The sequence below is a fragment of the Hippopotamus amphibius genome, chromosome 2 (genome assembly GCF_030028045.1).
Source record: "Hippopotamus amphibius kiboko isolate mHipAmp2 chromosome 2, mHipAmp2.hap2, whole genome shotgun sequence".
In the NCBI taxonomy this organism is placed as follows: Eukaryota; Metazoa; Chordata; class Mammalia; order Artiodactyla; family Hippopotamidae; genus Hippopotamus; species Hippopotamus amphibius.
Genome location: NC_080187.1, coordinates 68,227,548 through 68,240,261, shown reverse-complemented (window position 1 = coordinate 68,240,261; position 12,714 = coordinate 68,227,548).

Below are 12,714 nucleotides of genomic sequence, written 5' to 3'. Positions count from 1 at the left end.
TTCCAGAGGTTCCCTTGGGAGAGAAGGATTCCCAACCAACCTAGGTCAAGGCATTTAACTAATGACATTGGGTGGGGTCAACACAGTGACTCAAATTTCCTGAGGCAATCCCTGCCAAGTATCATCTATTACTCTGAAACTTATCTCCTGGACCAAATGTAGAAATTGAGAAGGGAGAAAGGTAAGGAAAGGGATGGGAAAAGTAGTATTTAGTAGTCAGAGGTGGTGGAAGTGGGGGAAAGCTTTGCAATGCAGTGAGAGAAAATGAAGCCCAAATTAGGGCTGTACCAACAATATGCAAGGAGAAAATATAGCTTGAAGAGTAGTCTTAATTACAGAAAATGGAGTAGAGTCTGATTAAATAAAAATAGTAAATAAAAAATATTAATGGTTCTGATCTTGAGCTGTCCTAGTGTTCTTGAACTGTTGTACTTTATCCCCCAGGCGTGGAACAGACCAAAGTGCCTCTCAGGATGGGGCTGACTCTCAGGGTAGGATATACTTATACTAAAAAAAAATTGCCTGTTGTTTATCTGAAATTCAGATCTAACTGGGTAACCTCTATTAATTAATTTATTTTGTTGTTGCTGACGTTGGCTGTCTCCAGTATCTTCTGGAGGCTTTCTGTTAGAGCCTGAACTCTTGGCAAGAATCCACCCAACTGAAGAATATTTCCTGATTCTCAGATTATCTAACTGTGCTGTCTTCTTGCAGTGATCGTATAAAAAGCTCCCTTTCTCCCCGCCCCATGCTGTATTTTGAAAAATACCAAACCTGCAGAAAATTTGCAAGAAATGTACAATGAATATCTATATACCATTTATGTAACTCACCAATTTTAACATTTTGTCGCGTTTTCTTTCTTTCCCTCCTTCCCTCTTTTCCTCCCTTTGTACGTATGTGTATTCTTTGGCCAAACCATTTGAGAGACAGTTGCAGATATTTAGACACCTAGGCCCCTAAACTCTCAGCATGTATCTTTTAAAAATGAGGGTATTGTCCTGTGTAACCACAAGGCAATGATCACTCTCAGGACATTTAATATTGACATAATACTACTTTCTCATAGGCAGTCCATATTTAAATTTGTGTAGTTGTCCCAATAATGTCCTTTAACATTGCTTTATTTTTCTGTTTTCAAGATTGGAGCAAAGATCATACATTGCATTGCATTTATTTTCGTATCTCTTTAGTGTTATTTAATGTAGCACAGGTCGACAGCTTTTTCTTCTTTTAGTTTTTCATTCATGATACTGACATTTTTGAAGAGTCCAAGCTCATTCTTTTGCAGATGTCTAATTGTTTCCCCATTGTTAGACTTAGGTTAAACATTTTTGGCAGGAATACTGCATAGGTGATATATCACATCTGAGTGTCACAACAGGGGACATACGATGTGAATATGTTCTTTTAATGATGGTAAGTTGAATTATTTGATTAAGCCGTTATCTACTGTATTTCTGCATTATAAAGATTCCTTTTTCCCCTTTGTAGTTAATAAGTGACATGATGGGATACTTTGGGCTGTGTGAATATCCTGTTTCCCTGTATTTCTCTGAGTGATTTTAGTATCTATGGATGATTCCCTCCTGAAATCAGATATTATTATGGTAGTTGTGAAATAGTGATTTTCTGTTTCTATCATATTTTTTCATATTTATTAGTTGGCATTCTTGTATAAAAGAGCTTTCCTTTCTCATCCTAATCACTTTAAAAAAAATCAGTGTGGACTCATGGATTCTATTTTATTCAGTGCGTTATAATCCATTCCTGTCATTATTCACTTTGATGCTCATATTGTCCCAAATTTGGCAAGTGGCAGCCCCTTAAATGGGTTCTTATATCTCTTTTTTTTATATTTAAAGTGTACAATTTGATATATTTTTTCTTACTAGTAACATATATATGGCAATCCCAATCTCCCAATTCATCCCACCCCAAACCCCCACTTTCCCTGTAAACGGATTCTTATATCTCTTTGATGTAACTTCTTCGGTTTTGAGTACTTAATTTCTGGCACAAGAAAATGCTTCAGGCTCACCTTGAAATTATGCATTTTCCCAAAGGGCGTGGGGAATGATGTTTAGAAAACAAGCCCTGAGTGCAACACATGCTCACTGCTCTGGGGTGAAATTGCTTTTAGGTCTTTTCAATGGACAGTACTACAAACACTTTAAAAATCATGCTTGTGAAAGCATGAAGGCTGCATCCATAACGCAAGAGAAACCCAGTCCCCACAATCCTCCCATCACCAAATTCACTCTCCAAGATGCTCGGGACTCATTTTACTTTCTCTTCCCTGCTCAGATATCTGATACAAACAGGAAGCACAGGGGAGCAGATAATAAAATAGGGAATCCAGTTGTGCTTCCACAATACTTAAGAGAGCCTGCTGTGTGCTAGAACTGGCTCAGGGCTTTTCAACGTGACTGCCCACTGCTTGCACTGGGGCAGGTTTCAACTATGACTGAAGCCAGGATCCCACTCAGAGATGCTGATGTAATTGGTCTGGGGTGTGGCCCAGCTTCAGGAATTCAGAGAGCTCCTCAAGTATTTCTAGTGTGTGGCCAGGGTTGGGGATCTCTGTCCTAGACACACAGTGGTGGATAAGATAGACCCAGAGTCAGAAGTGATCACAAGCTGTGAGCTAGGACCTGCCCCATCTGAACTTTATACCTGCTCAGATGTTTCAAACAGGCAGCTTAAGAGGAGGTTTGAAATAGTGCAGTCTGTTCTGTCAGGTCCAAGAATGTATATTTATTAAGTGCCATTAAAAGGGACCTGAATGGGAATATGTGTATAAATACAGATGATTGAACTTGGTGTACCTCAAAAAAAAAAAAAAATTCTAAAAAGGGACCTGAACAAAACCAGATGTTCTTGTAGGCATAAGGGAGAAAACTGAAATATACTTGGAACCAAATCTATCGCATGAGTGAAAAATAAAAATGTATTCAGTAGCACACGGGTTATGGTTTCTCATAGATCAGGGGATGAGATTAAAAGTCACTGAAGAGTGAGGAAATGCATAATTGAGAAGACGGAGAATGGCCTGAATTGTCTCCAGGGGACTCTGTGTAATGTGCCTCCGCCCCCCCCCCCCCCACCCCAAATGCCTAGAACCATTGTACTGTGTCTTATTTATTTCAGTGCTGGACTGTCACATATTAGACTTACAAAGGTATTTGCCTGTGAATTGCACAAGACTTCTAAGAGTTGAAGATTGATTCACAAGGGTGTCTCTTGCTCCCTGCAATGGAGTGAGATCTCTTTAACCTTTTGGGCTCCAGTCTAGTTTTAGACATGAGGACAAAATTACAATATCAAAGGAAAGATGAACGAATTCTTGGTTAATGTGGTGAGCTCTATCTAGCTTGGTGAATAACTGACGTCAGCTATTGGGAATAAAGGACTTGAAGATAAAAAAAAAATCATGAATTCATAATGATACTCTGATATCCAGTCCAGTAGTATAGAATTCTACCTCCATTCTGCATTTGTCTCTTTGTTCTCCCACAGTGAACTCCATGCTTCTTCAAAACATCAATATATTTACTCATTTGCTCATTTTTACATTATACTCAAAACAGTTTCAGAATTGCTTCACCAACATTATCCAAAACAAGCTTACCAAGTAAAGTTCAAGATTATTTTTGTCCTTAGAATATATCCCACTGAAAGTGTATAGTCAGAATAATTTGTTATTATGTTCAAATGTTTTTTTGGGTTCTTTTTTTCTTTGTAATTGTCTTAACTTGGTTATAATCAAGTTTATTCATTTGTTTCATTTTCAGGTCCTCCTGCCCACCCATTCTTGTTGATTTAATTTATTTTTATTATATGTAAAATGATAACATGGTTCAAAATCCAAAACTATCTATAAATTATATTCAGACAGATCCTGTCCCCTTTCCATCTCTTCCATTTCATTCCCCCAACCCCCATAGATAATCAAATTTGTTTCTTGTTTATCTTCTCTGTGTTTCTGTTTTGTAAAAATAAATGATACATGTACCCCAATTTTCATTGCAGCACTATTTACAGTAGCCAAACATGGAAGCAACATAAATGTTCACTAACAGATGAATGGATAAAGAAGATGTATATATATATATGTGTGTGTATATGCACACAATGGAATATTACTGAGCCATAAAAAGGAATAAAATAGTCATTTACAGTAACATGGATGGACCCAGAGATTACCATACTTATCAATCAGAAATAGGCTCACAGACATAGAAAACAAACTTATGGTTACCAAAGAGGAAAGGGGGGAGGGATAAATCAAGAATCTGGGATTAACATATACACACTACTATATATAAAAAATAACCAACAAGGACCTACTATATAGCACTGGGAACCATACTCAATATTTTGTAATAACCTATAAGAGAAAAATATCTGATAAAGAATATATATATAGAATGGAATCACTTTGCTGTACACCTGAAACACAACATTATAAATCGACTATATTAAAAAAAAAGAATTTTACCTTTGTCATATAAAACGTAGCATAATACGTACAATCCTTAGCACTTTGATTTTTATTTTTACTTAACGTATTCTGGAAATCAATTTATGTCATTTCATAGAAATCATCTTGGTTTTTAATTTTGTTTTTAGTTTTCCAGCTGTATAGTACTCCACTGAGTAAATGCATCATAGTTTATTCAATCAAACTCCTATGTGGGGGCCTTCAGGATGTTTCCAATATCTTACAATTATAAATAATGCTGCAAGGAGTAACTGTGTGTGTGTTTTCTTGTATTGTTGGAGCTGTATTTTCAGGGTAAGTTTCTAGAAGTGTGATTTCTGGGCCAAATAGTAGATGCATATATAGTTTTGCTAGGTATTGCCCAGTTCCCTTCAGAGGAATTGTAGTATTTTGTACTCACCAGGAGTGAAAGAGTACCTATTTTCCCATAATCTGTCCAACAGATTATTTTGTCAAAAGTTAGCATTTTTGCCAATATGATGGGTGAGAAATAGCATCTCATATAGTTTTAACATGCACTTCTTTTTGATGAATTGAGCATCTTTTTATATGTCCTTTTTCTTTTAAAAGTAGATATGAAAGTTTGGTGATAATATTTGAACCAAACCATCTGTGCTACAATCAAATGAAACAAAACTTTCAGAGTCTCTCTCTGGTTTTATGTACACAAGAAGTAGTTTTATAATACATTAGAGGGCAATGACCTTCAAGATAAAGCATTATTTTGTAACAATATTGCAAAACAGTTTGATGTGTGAGGTTAAAAAAAAGTTATCTGATTTGAATAAGTTGTGTATTTGCCTTTGCAATTCTCAGAAAGGTTAATAATAACCTCTTTTTTGGTGTTACAGAAGGCTTTCACTTTTAGTCCTGTGCAATATGTTGGGCAAGGGTCATCACCCTATTTTATCAGGAAACCGAAACAGAGAGGTTTAGGGACTAACCCAAAGCCATGTGATTAATAAGAGCCAGAGTCAGAATTAATACTCAGGCTGTTTGACTCCTAATTCAGTATTCTTTAAGTAAGGGAAGACTAAATACTGAATTCTGAGGTTCCATACTGGGCATTTGTGTTTTGATGGTGGTTCAGAAACGGGATTTTTTTCTTGTATGTTGATGGAAAATTCATGTAAAAATACCAATTATGTAAATGAAATCCCTAAGTTAACAGAGTTAATTAAATGCTTACTTTTCTGATTTTGGGCATGATATTACACAGGCTAAGTCATCGATTGGTAGTCAATACAGATGCCGAGGAAAGTGGGAATAAAGTGTAAACAGGGGCCTCATCTGCCATTTTCAGACTTTCTTGGGGGTTCCTGTCAATTTCCCTTTGATGACTTCCTACTTAAGATGAAGACTGACACCATCACATGGTCTGCAGTCCCCGAGGAGCCTGGTTCTTCCCCACCTTCCAATGTCATGTTGCCCGTTCTTCCTGGGGTCTCTTTGCCCTAGTCACACTTTGCCTTCTCTCAGCCCTCAAACCTGTCACCTCAGGGCCTGTACACGTATTCTTCCCAGGCTGCTTTTCTTCCCTTTCTTCACCCAGTGAACACCTCATCACTCAAGGCTCAGATCAGTAAGACCACTTATTCAGGGAAGCTTCTCCAACTTCTCTGGCTGGGCCAATCTCTGTTATATTCTCTCATAGTATTGATATCATGTGCTCCTTTACAGCACTCCTCACAAGCACAATTTTACCAAAGTTTGTGCAATTACTTGATCAATGTCTGTCTCTCCCAGTAGTGTGCAAACACCAGGAGAGCAAGAACTCTGGTTTTGTCACCATGGTATTCCACAGCCTAGTGCAGTGCCCAGCGCACAATAGGAGTTCAACCAATACTGATGCATGAGTGACGGTGTGCATGGTTGCAGACATGCATGAGCCCAGGCACTTCCCTCGGCTTGCTGCATCACTTTCATCTTCTCTAGGTCTTTCTATATCTGCTTGTGACATCTTGAGCTTTTAGCAGATGCATATATGTTTAATCACGTTGCCTCTCTAGCCCCTGTTTCTGCATGTGTATTCTCTGTTTTGTAACCTCTCAAGTCAGTAAGCTCATGGGTTTAGTGGTTTTGGTGAGAATTTGTGGAGCTGTGTCCTCCATTGCTATCCAGCCTCCCATCATTTCACTGACTCTTCTTCTCTCTTTCTCCCAACTACCTCTTCCCTCCTGACTCTCCTGTTCCACTTTAGGAGTGCCATAGGAATCTCACCTCATTCAGGATAGTTTTGAAGAAGCCATGGTACCAGCCAACATCCGTGACCCCATAGGTATTCCCCTTCTCCAGGTGGACTGACCCAGGCCTTTTCCCAACAAAGACAGACCTTGTGCAAGATGAAGTCTAGTACCAGCTACTAAAAGTAAGTAATAACAAAATAATACAATGTCCTTATGTTAGAATGGTATGATTTCTGGTCAAGTTTGAAGACTGCCCCATGCTCTAGCGCATGTCCTCGGGGGAGCGATTGGTGAAAGGGAGGGTGAGAGGAAGAGAGGGTAATGAATAACTTTCTCACATTTCCTGAGACTTGTTCTTCCTGCTGCTGTCCTGTCTCAGGTCCTTCCTACGATGACTCCCAGCCCCCTCCTCTCTCCCCATTGCTCCCGCCAGATATAAAAGATTACATTCTCAAGTGTTCGTCTGAGGACATTTGGGCAAAATCAGATTCAAGACAGGCCATGTTAATATCTGGAATCACCAGGCAGTGCCCACGGTGCATTTAGGGAGTCCACATCATACTGTGCTGTCTTCCCCTTACAATCGCTTGAGCCTGTCAGAGTTTTCAAAGTAGGTATTTCTGTCATCCTTGGTTCTTCTTTCAGGTTTTGTTGCATTTCTTTACCCAAAGCTATTTTGTACAAGCGTGTTGTATGATGTTGTTGTTTTCACTGAGGTTTTGGTGCCTACCCTGGAGAGCTTTAGTTTTATTCTGTTTCAGGTGTTCGTCAGTGTGAGCCTTTATCTAGATAAATCAACAGCAGCCGCCGTCTCACTCCACCCCAACAGTTACGGAGCGCTGTTTGTGTGCCAGGATCTGCACTGTGGCAGTTACCTGCATTATCTCCTTATATGCTTGCAATTGCCCTTCAAGACCTGACCATTATCCCCATCACTTCAGTGTGGAAACTGGGACTCAGGGAGGGTAATAAGCTTGTCTTGAGACACGCAGCTATGAATAGCAAAGCCAGGATTCGAATCTCTAACTCACCCCAAAGCCCATGAACCTGAATGTGAAGCTGTTTACCACGGCTGGGGAGGAAGGGGTGAGGAATGAAAACCAGGGTTTTATTCGGTCAACAGACATGTTTACACTCTCTGTATAAACAGTGAAATTTCCCCACAGGAGTCACATCAGAACAGATAGTAACTCTTAAAAACATGTTGGTGAACTTGACTCTGCCTTAACTGCTGTTAGCTCTTATCAACGTCTTACTTTTCTTTTGCCGTCATCTTGTTGTTATTCATTAATTAAAAAGCTTCAACCAACTCTCTCTTGGAATAACTGTTTTTATAGATTTCTATAAAAAAAAATCTGCTTCCCTTTTCACTTTTTCCTAGGATCTCTTCCCACAAAAGGCAATATCTCTGAATTTGTATTATTCCAGGTATTAGAGAATCAAGGTCAAAAACCTGTGTAGGTTTTTTAAGATTACTTACTTCCTTCTTCTCCCAAAACACACGGACACAGACACACATGTAGCTTTGCATAGTCATTATTAAATATAGACTTAAAAATTCTTGGAGGCAGGTAGTCAATTAATTAAGGTGACTTCAAAACATGTTGGGTTTGTGTGTATGGGGGAGGGTCAGTTGTAGTCTCTAGATCTAGATCTAGATCTAGCACACTGTGAACCAGCTCTGGAGCCCTGCTTACAGACCACAAAGGTTTATGCAGCAGAAGGGGTAACAACATCCTCCCTTCTAGAAAAGTGGAGTGACTCAGAATACAGATGTTTCGCCTACCCTTGCATTTGCAATTAGGAGCTGGCTTAGCAATTCCCAGGGAGTCTTTGAATCATCTGTTCTTATATTTTCTCATGCTGCTGCTCTTTTTAGAACAATCTAGGACATGTCAGCTGAAAAAAAAACGTTACTTGCAAAGAGAGAATCGCTTTTTATGTAGGGGTGGGGACACAGAGTTCTCTTTCTCCCTATCCACGTGGGAACATGGTGGAGAGAATGAGCTAATAATGCTCAGAGAAATAAATGAGTTCTCACCAACCCAGATAGCTGGAGAACTTCATGGAATGAAGGCAGTTTATGTAACTTTTAACGTTAGTCCTGGTGTATATAAAATGAAGAAGACATGATCATTTCACTTTAATAAATAAATACTGACACAAAGGAGATGAACCAGAGAAACCTGCAATTTTGGGCAGCCTCATGAAGTAAAAATAAACTGGGTACCTATTTTGAAATGATTTTTGATGCAGTGTGCCCCAGGGCTATGTTACTCCTGGTATTTTTACATCTATGTAAGAGTCCCAGTCCAAGCAGGCCCTGGGTTTAGATAAACAGATGGTGTGTCTAGATCAGGTCCTGGATTGCCCTGGCACAGGAGAAAAGACCTTATTTTTTTACTTGTCAAATATCTGTATAAAGCATTCTGTAAGGCATTAAAAACCGGTTTCCACTCCTGTATTTTATTACCCCTTCATTTCCTGGGATTCTGGGAGGGGTGATGGAAGCAGAGACAACAGTATTAGGATCACAGAATTTTAGAGCAAAATGTACTTCAGAGGAATATACTCCTCAAGTGTTCCTCAAATGTATGTTCATGGACTGATGATAATTAGGAAGTTTTCAGCAATTGAACAAAATGGAAAACAAAGAAGTGAAAAAGTGATTTTTGCATAAAGCAAAATGTTTTCAATTTAAAAGATTTTAAAAGAGAATATCTGTTCTACTTTTCTAATTTGAGGGAAATGAAACTTCATTATCTACCTTTTTTTTTTTTTTTTTTTTGCTGCCCCCTTTCTTGTGAAGGAAGCCAGAATATGTCACCCCAAAATATGTCTTTTTGGCAGAAAAAATTATTTTGAGCTGAAAGCAATTAAGCAGCAAATGCAGGAAAAGCTCCCTACTGTCTGCCTAAAGGCAGGATATAAATTCTTTTTTTTTTTAATTAAAAATTTTTTTTAGTTTTTTGGTGTGGCATGCAGGATCTTAGTTCCCTGACCAGGGATTGAACCTGGGCCACAGCAGTGAAAGCCTGGAATCCTAACCACTAGGCCACCAGGGAACTCCCTATGAATTTTCCTTTTACTGGAGATAGATTCTTATCAGCCCAGAGACACCAGAGGAATCTGCAAACCAATTTTACTTCACTAGTGTCCTCCCATATGGTTACCCCCTCCACAGTTGGCCACTCTTCAAAGCCTAAAACTGCTTTCCTTTGTCCTATCATTTCTCTAGAGATTTATTGTTCTTGGTTGAAGATGCTATATAAGCTAGAGTTATAAGCCGCTGCTTTGAGTTATTCTTCATTCACATTTCTCCTGACTGATGTGAGCTGCATGCTTTGTTTTTCTCTTGTTAATTTTTGTTTGTTGTTGTTAAGAGCCCTGGCTGAAAGCCTAAGATGGGTAAAGTTTTGCTTCTCTTGCACCTATCAGAGGAGAAGAGGGTCAAGAAACTGAGACCCAGATGGGGATCAAAGTGTTACTTCCGTCCTGGGCTGGACAAGGGCTCGGTAACACCCTAAATCCAGTCCAGAGGTCAGTCTTCTCCTCCCTCCCTTGCAACCACATTCAACTGGGCCCACTCCACAAGGCTGATCTGACTCATAGGCAGAGGAGGCGGAACAGAGAGAGAATTATGGATTGCTGGAGTGGGCTGGGATTAGCTGCTTAGGTGCACAAAGAGACATACGGGTGTAGTGAACTCTCAGATCTTGCCCACCAGTGAACTACACCCTGTGAATGTCAGCTCATCAATCAGATTAGGAGCTTCTCTTCCTTTTGGATGGCAAGAACATGGAGTGGAAGCCCTCTTCCCAGCATTGGCCTAGGTGTGGAAGGCCTAGGTGTGGAAATGTTGGAGGAAGAGCCTTCCTCTATGAACCAAAATGGAGAGTTCAGGAGGGCTGGGTTGGCTGTAGAATTTACTAAAAGAGCCGCGATGCTTTGACAGTTACATTGTGTCTGGCATCACTGCATAGCTAAGGGTTGGAGAGAATCATAGAAGAGAATCGTAGGACGGTGTTTGTAGTTCCACAATCAGGAGAAGAGATTTTTCTTATGATTAAAATTTTAAAAATGGTAATAAAATACATATAAAATTTACAGTGTTAACCATTTTTAAGTGTACAGTTCAGTGGTATTCAGTACATTCACATTGCTGAGTTACCGTGACCACCATTCATCTCCAGAACTTTATCTTTGCAAACTGAAACTCTGTACCAATGAAACAATAACTCCCTCCTCCCTCCAGCTCCTGACAACCACCATTCTACTTTCTGTCTCTATGAATTTGACTCTTCTAAGTACCACACATAAGAGGAATTGTATAGTACTTATCTTTTTGTGACTAGCTTCTTTCACTTAGCATAGTGTCTTTAGGGCTGATTCATGTTATAGCATATGTCAGAATTCCCTTCCTTCTTAAGCCTGGCTAATAATTCCATTGAATAACTGATTGTCCTCTATGGGAACTTGAACCAGACCCTCAATGTGGCACCTTGTATCTGTTGTACCAATAGTTCTGGGAATGGCCTAAAAATGTACGGAGAGTCCTAGCATCTTCCTGAGCTGGGAGGTAGAAGAAGATGTGGGATACATCCTTTGCCTCAGCTGAGAAGCACAGTTAGAATGATCAAGGAGATACAGGAGTGCCACTGTTTCCATGGCTTCTCTCTCGGCACCCATCCCACTGGAAGCTTGCATGTGGATGGTACCGCTAACCTCTGGCTTGCTCCTAAAAGTGCATTTTGTGCCACTGGGATCCATGATCTTCTGTCTGTAACACTCAAGAAAGAGACAATTCTGCTGTCAAGATTATGTTCTTGAGAAGAAGATTCCTACCATACAGCAATCTGAGTGAGAGAAAATGTTGAACTTTGATGTCTTCAGACTTAAATTCACCCAGGTCAAAGGATTTCATGTTTAGAATTCAACCTCTCTTTGGAATTGTAACCACTGATGTAGGTTTATGCTAAAATTTGGGTGTTTTTGTGTTGCTGGCTTTGTGTTATTTTAGACTTTTGTCTGGTGTTCACTGCAAGATCTCTGGTGAGTGATGTTGAGTATTGAATGGACTATCATTTGGAATGAAAAATAGAAAAGGCAAAGAATTTTGGCCTATAGTATATATGGCCTTAAAGTTATCTTAACATTCTGTTTTGATCTGTTTCAGAGTCTTCTGGGGCAGTAGCTGAGCTGCCCACTTCACCGCCCCCAGAAGCAGCCCCCAGGGCAGGTGTGGGGAGCACAGGCTCAGCTCATCTGGGCAGAGGAGGCACTTCCCTGATAGGCTGTGCTGCATCTGACTGGCGTCAGGCATGGTTGCTAAACCCAATTCCTCCAGAGATGGCAACTCGCGTCCCCTTATTCAGCTTTCTGAGACACTCTATTACTCTGAGGGGCATTTGGCACTTGACCAATCCCCTAATAAAGTTGTTTGGGGGTCCTCATTTGGATCTCTGTTTCAATTCTTCACCGATTGTAGTGAGGATGAGGGGAGGGGTGGGTAGATACTTGTAGTTGTCAACATCTTGAATTTATTTTGAACACAAAGTGTTGGCAAGCCTATGTTAATCCTTAAAATTAAAAAATATTTCTTTTTTCAAACTGACCCATGGACTCATTGTGTGGAATCCACTACCTTAAAGACCACACAGAAGTACTACATGATAACTTTACAAATGAGGAACCCGACGCCCAAAGAGTTTACTTAACTTGCCCATGGTCACAGACGGTGACCAAGCTGCACCAGCTGTTTCCTTCAAATCATTGAGAAGTCTCATTTGAGATGTAGAACTCGTTCTTCATTCACCCACTAGGATGTGCAGCAACATGATGTTTGCTCCAAGACCTACAGTGGCCTGGAAGGTGGGAGAGACCCCTGGCCTGGGCCTGCCATGACTATCGTGTCCATGACATGGAAGGCTGAGATGGGAAAATAGGGTAAATCCAGCTTCCCTCCTTTAAAGCCACAAAATGGTGCAATCGAAGATAATACCTGTTCCCATCTATATGACAGAT